This window comes from Oryctolagus cuniculus, chromosome 8, assembly GCF_051225735.1.
Source record: "Oryctolagus cuniculus isolate XC-2025 breed Fujian yellow rabbit chromosome 8, ASM5122573v1, whole genome shotgun sequence".
Classification (NCBI taxonomy): domain Eukaryota; kingdom Metazoa; phylum Chordata; class Mammalia; order Lagomorpha; family Leporidae; genus Oryctolagus; species Oryctolagus cuniculus.
In genome coordinates, this window is record NC_142874.1 from 33,848,252 (window position 1) to 33,865,806 (window position 17,555).

Consider the following 17,555-nt stretch of genomic DNA (forward strand, 5'->3'; position numbering starts at 1 on the left):
TTTCACCTCTGTGATCAAGAAAGAAGAGGGTAAGGATTGCGAGTTTTCTATTTGGTACTTGGCAGATGGTCTCCTTATTGTAGCAGAGTTACACTTGCACAGGTCACCACCAACAGATGAGAGGAAATCCTGGAAATATTCCAAATAGTTAAGAAGTGCAATCATTCATGAAGAGCTCCCTCCATTTGAAGTGACTTGTTAAACATTTTCTTGGGGAATGATAGTAGTGGAGTAATGAAAACTAGAGCTTGGATTATTGTGCCACAGGCTAGTCCTTCAACACACATTGAGAGGTCTATACTCTCTACCTGCTCTGTAGGGATCCCACTGACTTTCTCTGTCTTCTGAGAATCTTGCCAGGATACAGAGTTTCCACAGCTCTGTGCCATTATCTCAATCCTCAGTTTATTTTCCAACTTCAGACTGTTTTCAATTTTTATCCTTCTTTTCAAGTTAATTTTGTGCCAGTGAACATATATGCTTATTCGAATTAACATAAATATATATTTTAAGAAATAAATTAGAAATAAATTATTGTTTTGTAATTTTAACACAAAATAATCACAGGCAATATTTCTCTATGATTTCTGAACAAGTGGTGTAAGCTATTAGAATTTCATAACTGATGGATGGTAAGGAAAATATCCTCTAAAGTACTTCCTATCCTTCTTCTAATTTTTCACAAACTCAGTACTGCTTTTCCTCTTCCAGCTGTGAAAGCATCCACATTGGAGTTAACCTGAAAGTGCAGAAATGGAAATAAAGTTAGGACAGAGAGCATTGTATATAAGCCAGAGGAGAATCCCTGTTTTATCCTTATTCACTATCACCCTCAAAAAGATACTGAACCTCTCAGTGCCTCAATCCCCCATGTCAATGAGAACACATGAATAAAATAATATAATTCACCTCACAGTTATCTAAAAATGACCTATGAGTGGTGGGTGTTGCAGTGCAGTGGGATAAGCTGCCACCTGCGATGCTTGCATTACTTACCAGAATGCACATTCGAATTTCAGCTACTCCACTTCCAGTACAGCTCCTGTTGAGGCATCTGGGCCTCTGCCATCCGTGTGGAAGACCTGAAAGAAGTTCTGGGTTCCTGGCTTTGGCCTGACCCAATTCCTGCTGTTGTGGGCATTTGGGAAAATGAACTAGTAGATGGAAGATTCTCTTTCTATCTCTCTCTTGCCTTCTCTCTCTCTCTCTCTCTCTCTCTCTCTCTTTCTTCCCTAGATTTTGTTCTGACTACCTGGTAGATGAAAATAAATAATAAACATTAGAAATACAGTGGGGTTTCATATAATGTTAGTGTTAGAAGAGTAAACACATTTCCTCAAACATTTTCCATTTTTGTGGTGAAAACATTAAAGAATCTTTCTCTCAGAGTTTTTAAAAGATTGATTTATTAATTTAAAAGCCAGAGTTAGAGAGACAGAGGAGAGATCTTCCATCTGGTTCCCCCCACCCCTGATGGCTGCAATGGCCAAGGCTGAGTCAGGCCAAAGCCATGAATGAGAAGCTTCAACTGGGTTTCCCCTGTGGATGGCAGGGGCCAATGTACTTGGTCCATCTTCTGCTGCTTTCTCAAGCCAGTAGCAGGGAGCCAAATTGAAAGTGGAGCAGCTGGAACATGAACCAGCACCCATATGGATGCCAGCATTGCAGGTGACATCTTTACCCACTTTGCCATAACACCGGCCCCTCTGCCAGCTTTTTTGAAATATAGAGTACTATCTAATGGACAACTGTGCAACAGAAAGCCAAGACTTATTTCTCTGACCTACCTATATCTTAGTACCTGTTGGCTTTTCCCAATACTTAGCTCTCCTCTCCTCTTGCTAGTTGCTGGTCATCACTATTTTACTCTCCACTTCTATGAGATCAACTTTTTTTTTAACTTTTATTTAATGAATATAAATTTCCAAAGTACAGCTTATGGATTACAATGGCTTCCCCCCCATAACGTCCCTCCCACCCGCAACCCTCCCCTTCCCCATTCCCTCTCCCCTTCCATTCACATGAGGATTCATTTTCAATTCTCTTTATATACAGAAGATCAGTTTAGCATACATTAAGTAAAGATTTCAATAGTTTGCTCCTACACAGAAACATAAAGTGAAAAATAATAGATGATTTTTTAAATGATGATGAAATCAGATCAGACCTATTGTCATGTTTAATCCCAGTGAGAGTCAAGTTGGGAATTGATAATTTCTTCTTTTTTTTTTTTTTAACAGAAGATCAGTTTAGTATACATTAAGTAAAGATTTCAACAGTTTGCACCCCCATAGAAACACAAAGTGAAATATACTGTTTGAGTACTCGTTATAGCATTAAGCCTCAGTGTACAGCACATTAAGGACAGAGATCCTACATGAGGAGTAAGTGCACAGTGACTCCTGTTGTTGACTTTACAAATTGACACTCCTGTTTATGGCATCAGTAATCTCCCTATGCACCAGTCATGAGTTTCCAAGGCTATGGAAGCCCCTTGAGTTCTCCGACTCTTATCTTGTTTAGATAAGGTCATAGTCAAAGTGGAGGTTCTCTCCTCCCTTCAGAGAAAGGTACCTCCTTCTTTGAAGACCTGTTCTTTCCACTGGGATCTCACTCACAGAGATCTTTCATCTAGTTTTTTTTTTTTTTTTTTTTTTTTTGCCAGAGTGTCTTGGCTTGAGATCAACTTTTTAAGTGTCCACATGTACTTGTAAATGAGATCATTAAGTGGCACACTTGTCTTTCTGGGCCTGGCTTGTTTCACTTAGCATATTAACCTCTAGTTCCACCCATGTTGTCATAAATGACAGGATTTCACACCCTTTATTGCACCACGGACATCTACAATGATTTAAAATCCTGTTTATCCTGAGTCGATGAACACTTAGGTTATTTCCATTTCCTAGCTATTGTGAATAGTGCTGTGATAAACATGCAAGTGCAGGTGTCTCTTCAACAGAGTGATTTCATTTCTTTTATTTATCCAGTTGCAGTATTACTGGGCCATTTATAGTAGTTCTCTCTTTATTCTCGTTAATGGCTGTACTGAGTTTCATTTTCATTAACGTTATGTAAGGATGTCCCCTTTTTCCATATCCCCACCAGCACTTGTTATCTGTGCTTGATAAGAGCCTCTCTAACAGGTATGTGATGATATCTCATTGTGGATTTGATGTCCATTCCCCTGATAATCACTGATGTTGAGCATTTTTTCATATACCTGCTGCCATTTGTATGTCTTCTTGGGAGAAATGCCTATTTGATACTACTTTCCATTTTCTAATTGGATTATTATTATTTTTTTTGTTGAGTCATTTGAGCTCCTTATATGCTTTGGATATTAACCCCTTTTCAGATTAATTGTTTGAAAATTCTCTCCCATTCCTCAGATGGGTGATTACTAATTAATTTTGTTTTGCTGTATAGAAACTTTTTAGTTTGATGTCATATCATTTGCCCACTTTTTGCTTTTGTTTTCTGGGCTTTTGGGTACTTATAAAAAATACTTGGGACCAGCATTGTGACACAGTGGGTTAAGTTGCTCCTTGTAATGCCGGGGTCCCATATGGGTGTCATTCAAGTTCCAGCTGCTCATCTCTTATCCAGCTTCCTGCTGAGGCACCTTGGAAAGCAGCAGAAAATGGCAGCAGAAGATGGCCCAAGTGGTTGGGCTTCTGCACCCATGTGGGAGATGTGGAAGAAGCTCTGGACTCCTGGTTTCAGACTGGTACAGCCTCGGCCATATGGCCATTTTAGGAGTGAACCAGTGGATGGACGTTCTCTCTCTCTCTCTCTGACTTGCACCATTTCCCTATAACTCTGATTTTCAAGTAATTAAAAAATAAATCTTAAAAAAAATTCTTGTCCACTCCAAAATCTTGAAAAATTTTTCTGATGTTTTGTGTCTCACATGCTTTAAAAAAACTGATTCATAAGCTTATTTTTTAAAAAAAGACTTATTTATTTATGTACTTGAAAGGCAGAATTACAGAGAGAGAGGGAGAGACAGGAAGAGATATCTTCCATCTGCTTCTTTACTCCCCAAATGGCTGCAATAGCCAGAGCCAGGCCAGGAGTCTGGATCTTCTTCTAGATCTCCCACATGGGTGAAGAGGTCCAAAGATTTGAGCCATCCTCTGCTGCTTTCCCAGAAGCATCAGTAGGGAGTTGGATTGGAAAGTGGAGCAGCTGGGAATTGAAATGGCATCCATATGGGATGCCAGCATTGCAGGCAGTGACTTAACCTGCTATGCCACAACACAGGCTTTAGGGTCTTAGATTTATTTCTTTCATCTATTTTGATCTGAATTTTGTCTGCGAGAAGAGTTAGGGTCTAGTTTCATTCTTCTGCATGTGAATACTCAATTTCCCCACACCAATTATTAAATGGATTGTCCTTTCCCAGGTGCGTATTCTTAGCAGCTATGTCAAATATCAGTTGACTCTAGGTATATAAGATTATTCCTAGGCTCTTTATTCTATTCCACTGGCCATTGTATGTGTTTTTAATGCCAATACCAGCTAGCTTTGGTTACTATAGCGTTGTAGCATATTTTGAAGTCAGGGAGTATAAAGCCTCATGTTTGCTATTTTTACTTAATATTGCTTGGACTGTTCTGGAACTTTTGTGGTTCCATATGAATTTTTGGATTTTTTTCCAGTTCTATGAAGAATGTCATGGATATTTGATATGGATAGCATGGAATGTTCAGATTGCTTTGGGTAATAGAGACATTTTAACAATATTGATTTTTCTAATCCACAAGCATGGGGTGTACTTCCATTGTTTTGTGTCCTCTTCAATTTATTTTCTCAATGTTTTATAGTTTTCATTGTATAGATTTTTCACATTTTTGGATAAATTTATTCCTAGGTAGTTATTATTTTTTAGGTATTTTAAATAAGATTTCTTTTGTGATTTCATTTCAGATAATTGGGTATTGGCATATAGAATTGCTACTGATGTTTTGCCTGCTTTTATTTTATCTTGCATCTTTGTGAATTTGATTACTACTTCTAATAGCTTTTAGATGGACTCTTTGGAGTTTCCTGTATCAGATATTGTAATCTACAGACAGTAACAATTTGACTTTCTCTTTTCTTATTTGTTTGCCTTTTATTCCTTTTTCTTGCCTGATTTTTTGTCTAGGACTTCCAGTTTTGTGTTCAATAACATCATGAATATGGGCAGTCCTGTCTTATTTCAAATCTTAATTAAAAAGGTTAAATTTGTGGGTCTAGTGTTGTTCATGATAATCTTTGGTGATACTTTGTATTTCAATAGTATCAACTGTAATATCTTCTTTTGTGTGTGTCTGATTTTAATTATTTGAGTGTTCTGTGTTTTATTTCTATTATCTGGAGTTTTTCAATTTTGTTCATCTTTTCAAACAATAAACTCTAAATATTTTGCTCTTTATTATGGCTTAGGTCTTTCTTAATTTCTGCTCTTATTTATATTGTTTATTCCACTAACTTTGGGTTTGCTTTGTTTTTGTTTTTCTGCTTGCTTGAGGTATAATAAGATTTTTCTGCTTTTTTAAGTAGAAATTAATTGCTTAAAGATTCCTTCTTAGTACTGCTTTTCCTGTATGACATAGATTTTGACATGTTGTATTTCCATCATTAGAGGCAGAGATACAGATGGAGAGAGAAGGAGAGACAGAGAGATAGAGAGGCCTTCCATCTGCTAGTTCACTCCCCAATGGCCGTATCAGCCGGAGCAAGGATGATCTGAAGCCAGGAGCTTCTTCCAGGTCTCCCACACCAATGCTGGGATCCAAGCACTTGGGCCATCTTCCACTGCTTTCCCAGGCCATTAGAAGAGAGTAGGACTGGAGGAGGAGCTGCTGGGACATGAACCAGTGTCCATACGGGATGCCGGTGCCAGGTGGAGGCTTAACTTACTATGCCACAGTGCTGGCCCTATTATGAACTTTTTCAACATCCTTCTTAATTTCTTCATGATCCATTGGTGGTTTAAGAGAACATTTAATTTGCATGTATTTGTATTACTTGTAAGTTTTTTCTGGTTATTGATTTCTAGTTTTATTTCATCACCAGAAATAAAATGATTTTCATCAGAAAAAAAGATTCTGATTTCAATTAAAAAATTTGTTAAGACTTGTTTTGGGGCATAGCCTATGATCCATTTTGGAGAATGCTTCCTGTGCTGTTGTGAAAAAGGTATATTCTGCTGCTACTGGAATGTACATTCTGTAGAAGTCTGTTAGGTCCATTTCGTCTAGGGTGCTGCTTAACTCTGCCATTTCTCTGTTAATTTTCTGTCTATGATCTTGCCATTCCTAAAAGTGGGGTATTAAAGTCCCTTCATAATTTTGTATTAGAGTCTATGTCCCCTTTCGTCCTGCTAACAATTACTTTATATATTTGAGTGCTCAATAATTGAGTTAATATAGATTTGCAATCAAATTTCCTCTTAGAGACCCATTGATCATTGTAAGTGAACTTCTATGTCCTTAATTTTTGCTCTTGATTAAAATTCTATTTTATTTAATTATGGCTACACCTACTACATTTTAGATTCCATTTTCATGGAGGATCTTGTTCCATCCCTTTACTGTCAGTCTGAGCATGTTCTTAGAGGTGAAGTAAGTTTCTAATAAGCAGAGCATAGCTGTGTCTTTCCAGAAAAGTCCATTCAATCCCTGTATTTCTTTTGTCAGAAAGTTCAGTTGATTTACATATAAGTCAACTTTTGATTGGTAAGGTCTTAGTACAGCCATTTGTTACTTTTTTGGTAATTTCTTTCTTATAGTCTTCCTTTGTGGTTAAGTGATATTTTTTGTTAGTGTGTTTTGATTCCATGCTTAATATTTTTGGTGTTCTGGTACAGGTTTTTTTTTTTTTTTTTTTTACAGGCAGAGTGGACAGTAAGAGACAGAGACAGAGAGAAAGGTCTTCCTTTTTGCCGTTGGTTCACCCTCCAATGGCCGCCGCAGCCGGCGCACCGCGCTGATCCAAAGCCGGGAGCCAGGTGCTTATCCTGGTCTCCCATAGTGTGCAGGGCCCAAGCACTTGGGCCATCCTCCACTGCACTCCTGGGCCACAGCAGAGAGCTGGCCTGGAAGAGGGGCAACCAGGACAGAATCTGGCGCCCTGACCGGGACTAGAACCCCATGTGCTGGCGCCGCTAGGTGGAGGATTAGCCTAGTGAGCCGCGGCACCGGCCAGGTTTTTGCTTTATGATTACTATGAGGCTTACAAGAACATGTTTTGATTATAGTAAGTTGTTTTAAATTTATAGAAATTTATCTATGATCATAACAATGAAAAAAGTAATTAAGAAAGAAAAAATAGCAAAAATTCGACACTTGTGTGGCAGGATTTGTGTTCGGAGAAGACACCAAGGCTTTTAACAGGAAATAGTGATAGAACAAGGACATAAGCCTCAGCCATTCTAGCTCATTACCCAAAAGGTAGGTAAAATTAGAATTTGTCCCTTGTCCCTGAATCTTAACTCAGTCTCACACCCCATTGCCTTACTCCTCCTACTATTCACCTCCATCTATTGCCCCCTACCCCCACCCCCACCCCATTCCAGCTGATATAAAAATGCCCAGTCCCTGGGGTCTGGGCCTTCTGCAAGGTGTTCCATCTGCATGCATGCTGGTGGTTGGTCACTCACCTCTGTAGATTTATTTTTTTGAACCTGAAATGGTTACACACAAGAAGATAATAATTACAGTTGAAGCATACATAGGCAAGCAGATAATGACCATATTCCATTTTTAGTGTAAGTTTCTTTGTTCTCTGACCTTAGGGAGGCCTCTACAACACTTGTTTTCTACTCTTCTCCACCCTTAAATGTTTGATATCTTATTTTGGTCTCTGTTATAGTGCCCATCTTTTAGCATACTAACAAGGTTTGCATTTGATATTTTTAGTCTTCATACTAATGATATGAATGGGTTAAGTATGTGTTCACAATGTTACAGCATTCTAGAGTTGTAGTTACTGTTACTAGTGTGTCCTATACTTCTTAATGCTTCATTCCAGAAATGTATGGTCAGTGCTGCTATTTCCTAGGATGAGCCTTATGTCCAGGCTTACTCAGTCTGCAGTTAGTGTGTTGCTACTATTTAAGCACTAGAGGGTGCCCTGAACCTACCTTTGTCACAAACCCACAGTCACAAACCCATAAAAACATAGAGTGTGTGTTCTGGATGGAATTAGGTAATGGTGAGGGGCTCCTGAGCCTCCTCTTGGGGACTTGGATGGGCCCCATTGCCTCACTCACAGTTGCCAGCCAGTGGCCAGCTAATGCAAGATTCTACCCAGTACTAGGACTTGCTGTGGATGCTCTGTCTCTTGACTCCAAAGCACTGACATGTTGGCCAGCGCCGCGTCTCAATAGGCTAATCCTCCACCTTGCGGCGCCAGCACACGGGGTTCTAGTCCCGGTCAGGGCGCTGGATTCTGTCCTGGTTGCCCCTCTTCCAGGCCAGCTCTCTGCTGTGGCCCAGGAGTGCAGTGGAGGATGGCCCAAGTGCTTGGGCCCTGCACCCCATGGGAGACCAGGAGAAGCACCTGGCTCCCGGCTTTGGATCAGCGTGGTGCGCCCACCGCAGTGCGCCGGCTGCGGTGGCCATTAGAGGATGAACCAATGGTAAAAAGGAAGACCTTTCTCTCTCTGTCTCTGTCTCTCACTATCCACTCTGCCTGTAAAAAAAGAAAAACCAAAAACAAACAAACAAAAACAAAAACAAAACAAAACAAAGCACTGACATGCACCTGCATCCCTTTTCTCTGCCCATTGGATGCTGACTCTCTGCCTGAAGGGGTACCTAAGGTTGGAGGATGGATGAGGTCAGCTGTCCCATGATCACTAGTGTCATATTGTTAGGTCACAGCCGGGGCAGCTTGCCAGAACAGGTGCAGGAGAAGGGCCACCCCAAGGTCTGAGCTGCCAGTGTCTGCTTGAAGCTATGGTCTATTCATGGCTTCAGATGGCTGCCAAAGGCCAGACATTGTGCACACCAGGGTCAGATGCATTGCACTGAAGTGATGGAATTGTGCCAGGTGGTGGATTTCACTGCCGTGTGCCTGGTACCATGCTCTAAACTGAAGGTCTGTACTTAATGTGGGGGTCTTTCTCTCTGTGCCTCATTTCTTGGAGTTGGGGAGGGGGGATGAGGGAAATTCTGTCTTCAATGCATCTTTTCTCATTGTTGTTCTAAAACCAGGTTTTAGAACCAGGTTTAGCTACAATCTCTCACGTGGTTTCTTTAGTTCCTATTTTTTTTTTTTTAAAGATTTTATTTATTTGAGAGGTAGAGTTACAGACAGTGAGAAGGAGCGACAGAGAGAAAGTTCTTCCTTCCATTGGTTCACTTCCCAGATGGCCACAATGGCCAGAGCTGTGCTGATCCAAAGCCAGGATCCAGGTGCTTCCTCCCAGTCTCCCATGAGGGTGCAGGGTCCCAAGCACTTGGGCCATCTTGCACTGCTTTCCCAGGCCATAGCAGAGAGCTGGAGTGGAAGAAGGGCAGCCAGGACTAGAACCGGCACCCATATGGGATGCCAACACTGCAGGCAGAGGATCAACCTACTGCGCCACAGTGCCAACCCTTCTTTAGCTCTTAGTTTTGTGCATGGATCTTTGTTCAGACTGATGTTCCTATGGGGAGGCTATTGCTGAAGATTCTTACTCTACCTTTTTACTGCACCCCTTCACAGTTTAAAAAATTAAGATTAATGTATTTTATGTAAGGTGCCCTGAACTTTTCCTGAAACCGTATAGGATCATTTTGTCAGTGTTGAGTAAGAAAATTAGAATAGTGCTGAGAACACATTGTTATTACTGCATGCTACAAATATAGTTATACAACCAGAGCACTTATAATTCACTGAGAAACCATTAGAAGTAATAAGTATGCTTAGTGAAATAACTAAATTCCAAATAATCTCAAAAAATCAAACTCTCATAATTCAGCAATAACCATTGGTATGCGTGATTTGTGTCCCATTTTCTCAACCCCACAACTTATATATTTATGTTCTAACCCCAATGGTTTTGGGACTTGGTAGTGGGTAAAGGTTGGAAGAGTTTTAAGTTGCATTTTAGAAAAAGCTCAGATTCCTTTGAAGAGAAGGTTGGTAGAAACTTGGACATTAGAGGCTGGTGCTGTGGTATAGCAGGTTATGCCATTGCCTACTGTGCCATCATTCCATATGGGTGCCAGCTTGAGTTCTGGTTGTTCTACTTCTGATCCAACTTCCTGCTAATGTGCCTGGAAATAACAGCAGAGGCTGGTGCAAGCACTTGGGCCCCTGCACCCATGTTGGAGACCCAGAAGAAGCTCCTGGCTCCTGGCTTCAGCTTGGCCCATCCTGGCCATTGGTGGTCATTTGGGGAGGGATCTAGTGGATCTAAGACCTCTTTCACATGATCTCTTCCTCTATCTCTATGTAACTCTGCTTTTTAAATAAATAAAACATTTTTTAAGAGGAAACATGGACATTAAAAGTGCTTCTGATGAAGGGCCTAATTGCAGGAAGAACATCCTTTCTATAAAGAGGTGAAGATCTTGGCTGAATCATTTTCTAATGTTTGTGGAAGATGGGGCTGGTGAATAGTGAACTTGGGTATTTAAGGAAGGAGATTTCTAGCACAGTGTCATAGCAAAATGTTGGTGGAGAGAATAAATCAAAGCAGGAATTGCTAAGCAAAAAGGAAGCAGAACTTGAAGATTTGAAAAATCTTCATCATATTTGTATTGAAAAAGATAGGAAGAATATGTGTTCTGGAGAAAGCACCAAATAGTATGGTAGACAGCAATTTTATAAAGAAGTTATGGATCCAAAGGACCATCTCAGCAAAAATGCTGCCGTCTTGAACAGAAGGAGACAAAGACAGTCAAAGATGTCTTTCAAGTCCTGAGATTTCTACACACAGAACAATAGAGCTTTTTGTTATAAGATTGCATTATTGGCGCTGGCACTGTGGAGTAGTGGGTAAAGCTGCCTCCTGCAGTGCCAGCATCCTGTATGGGTGCTGCTTAAAGTCCCGGCTTCTCCATGTCTGATCCAGCTCTCTGCTGTGGCCTGGGAAAGCAGAAGATGGCCCAAGTCCGTGTGTTCTTGCATCTGCGTGGGAGAGCTGGAAGAAGCTCCTGGCTCCTGGCTCCTGGCTTCGGATTGGCGCAGCTCCGGCCATTGTGGCCATCTGAGGAGTGAACCAGTGGATGGTAGACCTTCCTCTTTCTCTCTCTCTCTCTCTCTCTCTCTCTGCCCCTGCCTCTCTGTAGCTCTGCCTTTCAAATAAATATATAAATCTTAGAAAAAAAAAGATTGCATTATCCTCCAAGTGAAAAGAAGAGTGATTCAGAGATTAGCAGGGCTACCCCATCCCAGAACATCCTGCATCCTAGAGAATGAGGCCACTTCTTTGGTTTTACTGGCCCTGGTTGCTGTCTCTACACTGAGTGCCCTTTGGTAGGACCAGAGGTGGGGGAAGCCATCTGTTAGCCCCTCAGAAAAGAAGCTGAAGACAGAGAGGGTTGCACTTGAGTATAAAACAATATTTTATTTATTTATTTATTTATTTGAAAGTCACAGTTACAGAGAGAGAAGAAGTGGGGGGGAGGGAAGGAGAGAGAGAATGAGAATTATTTGCTTGTTCACTTCCCAGATGGTTACAATGGCTTTGGATGGACCAGGCTAAAGCCATGAGCCAGGAGTTTTCATCTGGATCACTCAAAAAATGCAGGCAGGGGCTCAAACACTTGGGCCATTTCCTGCTGCTTTCCCAGGCCGTTAGCAGGGAGCTGGATCAGAAGTGGAACATCTGGGATGGAGCTGGCATCCATATACAAGGCCTTGTGTTGCACGTGATGTGCAACATTCTGCCACAATCCATTCTGCCACAATGTCGACTAGGCACTGGAGTTTACAATGAAATTTGCCTAGGTGTTTAGAATACTTTCGTTTCTAGTTTCTCTTTTTTGGAAATGAATGTCTATTCTATGCCTGTCCCACAATTGCATTCTGGAAACACATGAATTGTCTGATGTGACAGGTTTACAGTTGGAGAGGAATTGTGCCTTAGGATGACTTACAGATGATTGATTAATGTTTTAACAAACTGCTTACCTGTTATCCAGAGCAGCTGTACCATTTTACATTTCCACTGGCATTGTATGAGGGGTCCACATTCTCATCTACCCTAGTTGTTATCTTTTTTACTATGGCCACTTAACTGTATGTGAAGTGATACCAATTGCCTTTTTTTTTTTTAATCTTTTATTTAATGAATATAAATTTCCAAAGTACGACTCATGTGTTACAATGGCTTCCCCCCGATACCGTCCCTCCCACCCACAACCCTCCCCTTTCCCACTCCCTCTCCCCTTCCATTCACATCAAGATTCATTTTCGATTATCTTAATATACAGAAGATCAGCTTAGTATACCTTAAGTAAGTATTTCAACAGTTTGCTCCCACACAGAAACATAAAGTGAAAAATAATAGATGATTTTTTTTAAATGATGATGAAATCAGATCAGACCTATTGTCATGTTTAATCCCAGTGAGAGTCAAGTTGGGAATTGATAATTTCTTTTTTTTTTTTTTACAGAAGATCAGTTTAGTGTACATTAAGTAAAGATTTCAGTCGTTTGCACCCCCATAGAAACACAAAGTGAAATATACTGTTTGAGTACTCGTTATAGCATTAAGCCTCAGTGTACAGCACGTTAAGGACAGAGATCCTACATGAGGAGTAAGTGCACAGTGACTCCTGTTGTTGACTTTACCAATTGACACTCCTGTCTATGGCATCAGTAATCTCCCTATGCACCCGTTATGAGTTTCCAAGGCTATGGAAGCCCCTTGAGTTCTCCGACTCTTATCTTGTTTAGACACGGTCATAGTCAAAGTGGAGGTTCTCTCCTCCCTTCAGAGAAAGGCACCTCCCTCTTTGAAGACCTGTTCTTTCCACTGGGATCTCACTCACAGAGATCTTTTTCCAATTGCCTTTTTGTAAGTACAGGTAGCCTTCATTGATTAGATGTAGATGATAGCTATCTTTTCCTTTGCCCTAACCAGTGGCACATGACAATGAGAGCATTTATTAGATTACATTCTATCAACATTTAAAATAGTTATTATCAAGCACCAAAAAAGTCATACAATTTTAGTTTGGGAAATTGACTTCCAGGACCATCCAGGAGAGATTTATGTCATGGAGACTGAGGCAAAATTCAGACCGCAGAACCAGTTATCTCCAGTTTTGGTCAGGAAACAAGAGCCTGCCCTCTGGGGGTGGCATACAGGTCATGCATGCAGAGCTCCTGGCCCAGAGAGCTCCTCTCAAGGTGTTAGGCTGCCGGGTGGGCAGGTGCTCATAACTTGCCCATGAAGGGGTGCTGATGGCTGTTCCTGCCTAGAAACATACATGAGCATCAATCATTTCATCAGTGACAGAGTGCTTTTCATGCCCTTTGTGCTAATTATCCAACACACTTGTGCAGGTTTTGATAAGGATTCTGGAAACATTTACAAAGCTGTAGCTGACATCCATATTATGGACAAGGGAGGTTCAAATATTGACTAATCATTCTCTCTCTCTCTCTCTCTCTCTCTCTCTCTCTTTTAAAAAGATTTATTTATTTATTTGAAAGGCAGAGTTACAGAGAGGCAGAGGCAGAGAGAGAGAGACGTCTTCCATCTGCTGGTTTACTCCCCAGACGGCTGCAATGGCTGGAGCTGAGCTGATCCGAAGCTGAGCCAGGAGCTTCTTCCAGGTTTCCCATGCAGGAGCAGGGGCCCTCTTCTACTGCTTTCCCACGCCATAGCAGGGAACTGGATCATAAGCGAAGCTGCGGGAACTTGAACCTGTGCTCTTGTGGGATGCTGGCACTGTAGGTGGTGGCTTTACCCAGTACACCACAGCACCATCCTTGACTAATTGTTCTTAATGGTGGTTGGTCCATGTTTAACATACTGTCCAGAAAAAAAAAATCAGGTTTAAAGAGACTAGAGTTCAGAATCCAGTGTACAGGACAATATGCAGTCCATCTGCAGTTTTTCCTCCTAGGTTTACCGTGGGTCACAATTATTTGCTTTGGGCACACCATCATTTCCTGAACACTTCTATATGCTTTATTATTTGCATGTCTGAGCACAGTCCCAGTTCCTTAGTTTTATTTTCAGTTAACAAAAAGCTATTCATCTCTATATCCTTTTATCCAGACACATGGAATTGATCGCATTCACAAGCATGTCAGAGATTAAGTAAGGCAAGCAAATAAATAACACACTAGGACAGACTCTGAAATAGATGTGGATACTAGGTGTGAGTAGAACACAAAGGAAGGATCCATTATTTCTGTCTGAGAAACCTGGGAAGAGTATCCCAGAAAACAAGCATTTTTAGCAGGGATATGAAAATGCATTGAGATATGTTTTCGCTTCTCTGGGCACACACTGCCTTTCTGGGCTGAGGATTGGAGATCAAGCTGGAATGAGTGGAAATAGGGATGGAGAAGTTGTAGCCTGGGTGTGGCCTCCAGGAAGCTGTGGCTCCAAGGATTTACAAGTAATTTAGAGGTTCTGGTGTTGTGGCTCTGTGGGTTAAGCTGCTGCCTGGGGCACTGGCATCCCATGAGTGCTGGTTTTGATATATGCAGGCATGTAGGATAAAATTCAATTAGGTCTGTGAGCTGGAAGACTACGCCTACACCATACCACCTGTGTGATCTCATGCACTTACCTGACCACACCTGTGTGCCTACCTGCCAGTCAGACTAATTAACCACTCCCCTTTGGAAGTGGATTAAAGGCCTGGAGCATGGTGGGCCCCACCCTTTTTTCCCCTCCCTGCCCTTGATACCCTTGCTGCCCTGCCGGGCACCTTCGGGTCACGTGGCCTTTGGGCCACCTGCTCTATGCTTTCCAGCCTGCATGCTCCTCCATGTGGCTGGCATCTGGCCTATCTTTGCTCAGTATGAATCCAGATTTCCCTCTTTTAGATAGAATCCTCACTCTCTTAAGCATTTCTCTCTGAATAAAAAGCTTAAAAACTTGCCACGCTGCCTGGTTTTTGGGGCCAGTATTCAGAATTCTCTGAATAAATGGCAAGAGCCCACATGGCTTATTAATATGGGAAATATTAATAAGCAAATCAGTATCAGTTTGTTTCCATGTGGGAAAGCATGGGAAAAGCCAGTGGTTGAGCCACCATATAGGAGACCTGGGAAAAGCTCCTGGCTTCAGCCTTGCAGCCATTTAGGGAGTGAACCTGTAGGTGGAAGTTTCTCTCTCTCTCTCTGCCTTTCAAATGAATAAATAAATCTTTAAAATAGCAAGCTAGGGCCAGAATTGATTACCCTTTTAGACATTTCAGCCTGTAGAAACACTATGAGTTCAAATGTCACCTCCTGGTGAAGCATTTTCTGAAGAATCAGGCAGAATTAATCCTGTTTCCTCTTTGCCAGGAAATGGAATTAAGTGTGTGTTACAACAAGCACTAAAAGCAATGTATTTTAAAATTAAACTTGGTTGTTTGCCTGTGTTGTGTTCCGGATTGCCCAGATAGAAAGAACCAGCGAGACTCACCATAATGCAAAGAACAAAGGGACTTTATTTGTAGGTCTAGCATGCTGGGGCCCTGGCCTCCCTTGCAACGCAGTGCTGGGAGACTAAGACCCCCTTCTCTTTGTTCCCGGGGTTTTTACAGTTCCCAGGCAAACAAGTATTATGTCCGCATTCCTTCCTTCCCCTGGCCCTGCAGGACCAAGGATGGCCCACCTTATTGTGGACCAGACCAACGACTGCCGGTGTCAGGTTTCATCTTCTCACACCAGGGGCATCCTGGGCCTTGTCAGTTCCTTTGTCTTGTGAGAAGCCTGTCATGGCATGGCTCTTGCCTCTCACACCTGTCAGCTTCCTCCCTGAAGTCAGTACTGTGACTTCTTTTTTTATTTTTAAGATTTTATTTATTTAAAAAAGTTACATGGAGAGATGGGGAGAAAGAGAGAGGAGAAAGGTCTTCCATCTGCTGGTTTGCTCCTTAGGTGGCCACAATGGCCAGGGCTGGACCAGGCTGAAGCCAAGGGCTAGGAGTTTCATCTGGGTCTCTCATGTGGGTGGCAGGGGCCCAAGCCCTTGGTCTATCCTCTGCTGCTTTTCTCAGGCCATTAGCAGGGAGCTGGACTGGAAGTGGAGCAGCCAGGACTTGAACTGGTGCCCATAAGGGATGCACGCATCTCAGGGGTCAACTCAACCCACGATGCTGCAATGCCTGCTCTAGGACTGTCTTAAACACTCAGTTTCACAGTGCCTGACATGAGAGCTTAGCATGTACTCATTGGGTGATGAATGAATGCTAGTAATTAGCATTTCTTGAGAGGTGAAGTTTACTTGGAGGCCTTTCCTCAGACACACCAGTTCTGCAGCCTCCCATCTCCTGACAGCCAGTGCTCTTCCCCTTCCTGTGCCCTGGAAGCTGAGATTTTCTGGCCCAGAGGCTGCAGCAGCACGATGCAGTGGATCTCTTTCGCCCATCTCCTCTGTGCCCAGTTTTTGTGCTGTAATCTTCAGTTTTCAGACCACTGGTAGCTCCCGGTGGGCTTGTCCTGCAGGGCCCACGCTGTCGGGATGGAGGGGTGATGGTGTTCTTGACAAGAAGCACCAGAGACAGTTTCAGTGAACATGTCCATTTATTAACAGTCGGGCACAAGCTTTTATAGGGCAGGCAAAGGGGAGCAGCTAGTTCAGGGTAGCAACACTAACTCTATAGGATAAAGCCAACGCTGGCTCCTGTGCTTCTCTAATCAGGTTGAAGATCACAGAGCCCACATAGCCTTCCAGGTGATTTTATGGGTCTGGGCCACACCTAAGAGCTATTTACCTAGTTGACAATTACAAGGCCCTTCAACAGGAAGTGTTTGTGGGGGAAATGTGCCTGGGGCTCCTGCCGCCTGTCAGTGGTCAGGTCAAGGGTGGGTCTCAGTGTGCAGAGCCTGTGACCAGGGTTTTTCCTGGGGGGCATGGTGTGCCATGCCCTCATAACCTCCTGCATGGGCTAGGCATGCAGTCTCCCAGCTAGGCACAGGATCACCCACAGCTTCCTTGGACTGAACCTCCAGTTCTTGCCTTTTGAATTTTAGGTTCTCCATATAGAGCATCCTGCCTGGAAGCTGCTCCTCCCATAGGAGGTCAGAGCTCCCAGAGGAACTTGGCAATGTTTACTGCACAGGTGCAGCTGGAGGCTTGTCAGCAGACCAGCTTCCTGGACTCTTTTTCCCATCTGTTCTGTCTCTTTAACAAGAATCCCTAGCTCCAGGCCTGGCAACCACACCTTGAATGATGGCTTGACCAGAGGATACCAGTTCCCAGTTCATTCAACCTTCTGCTCAGTTAGACACAATCCCTTTTCTTGCTCTGAACCACACTAGGGGAAAGAGCAGGAAGATGGACAAAGTCCAACCCCAGTAATATGAGTGTGTGACTAGGGGATCCCTGAGCACTGAGGACTCCTTAAAAATTTATTTATTTGAAAGAGAGGGGGTGTTACGCCCAGTTCAGTTGT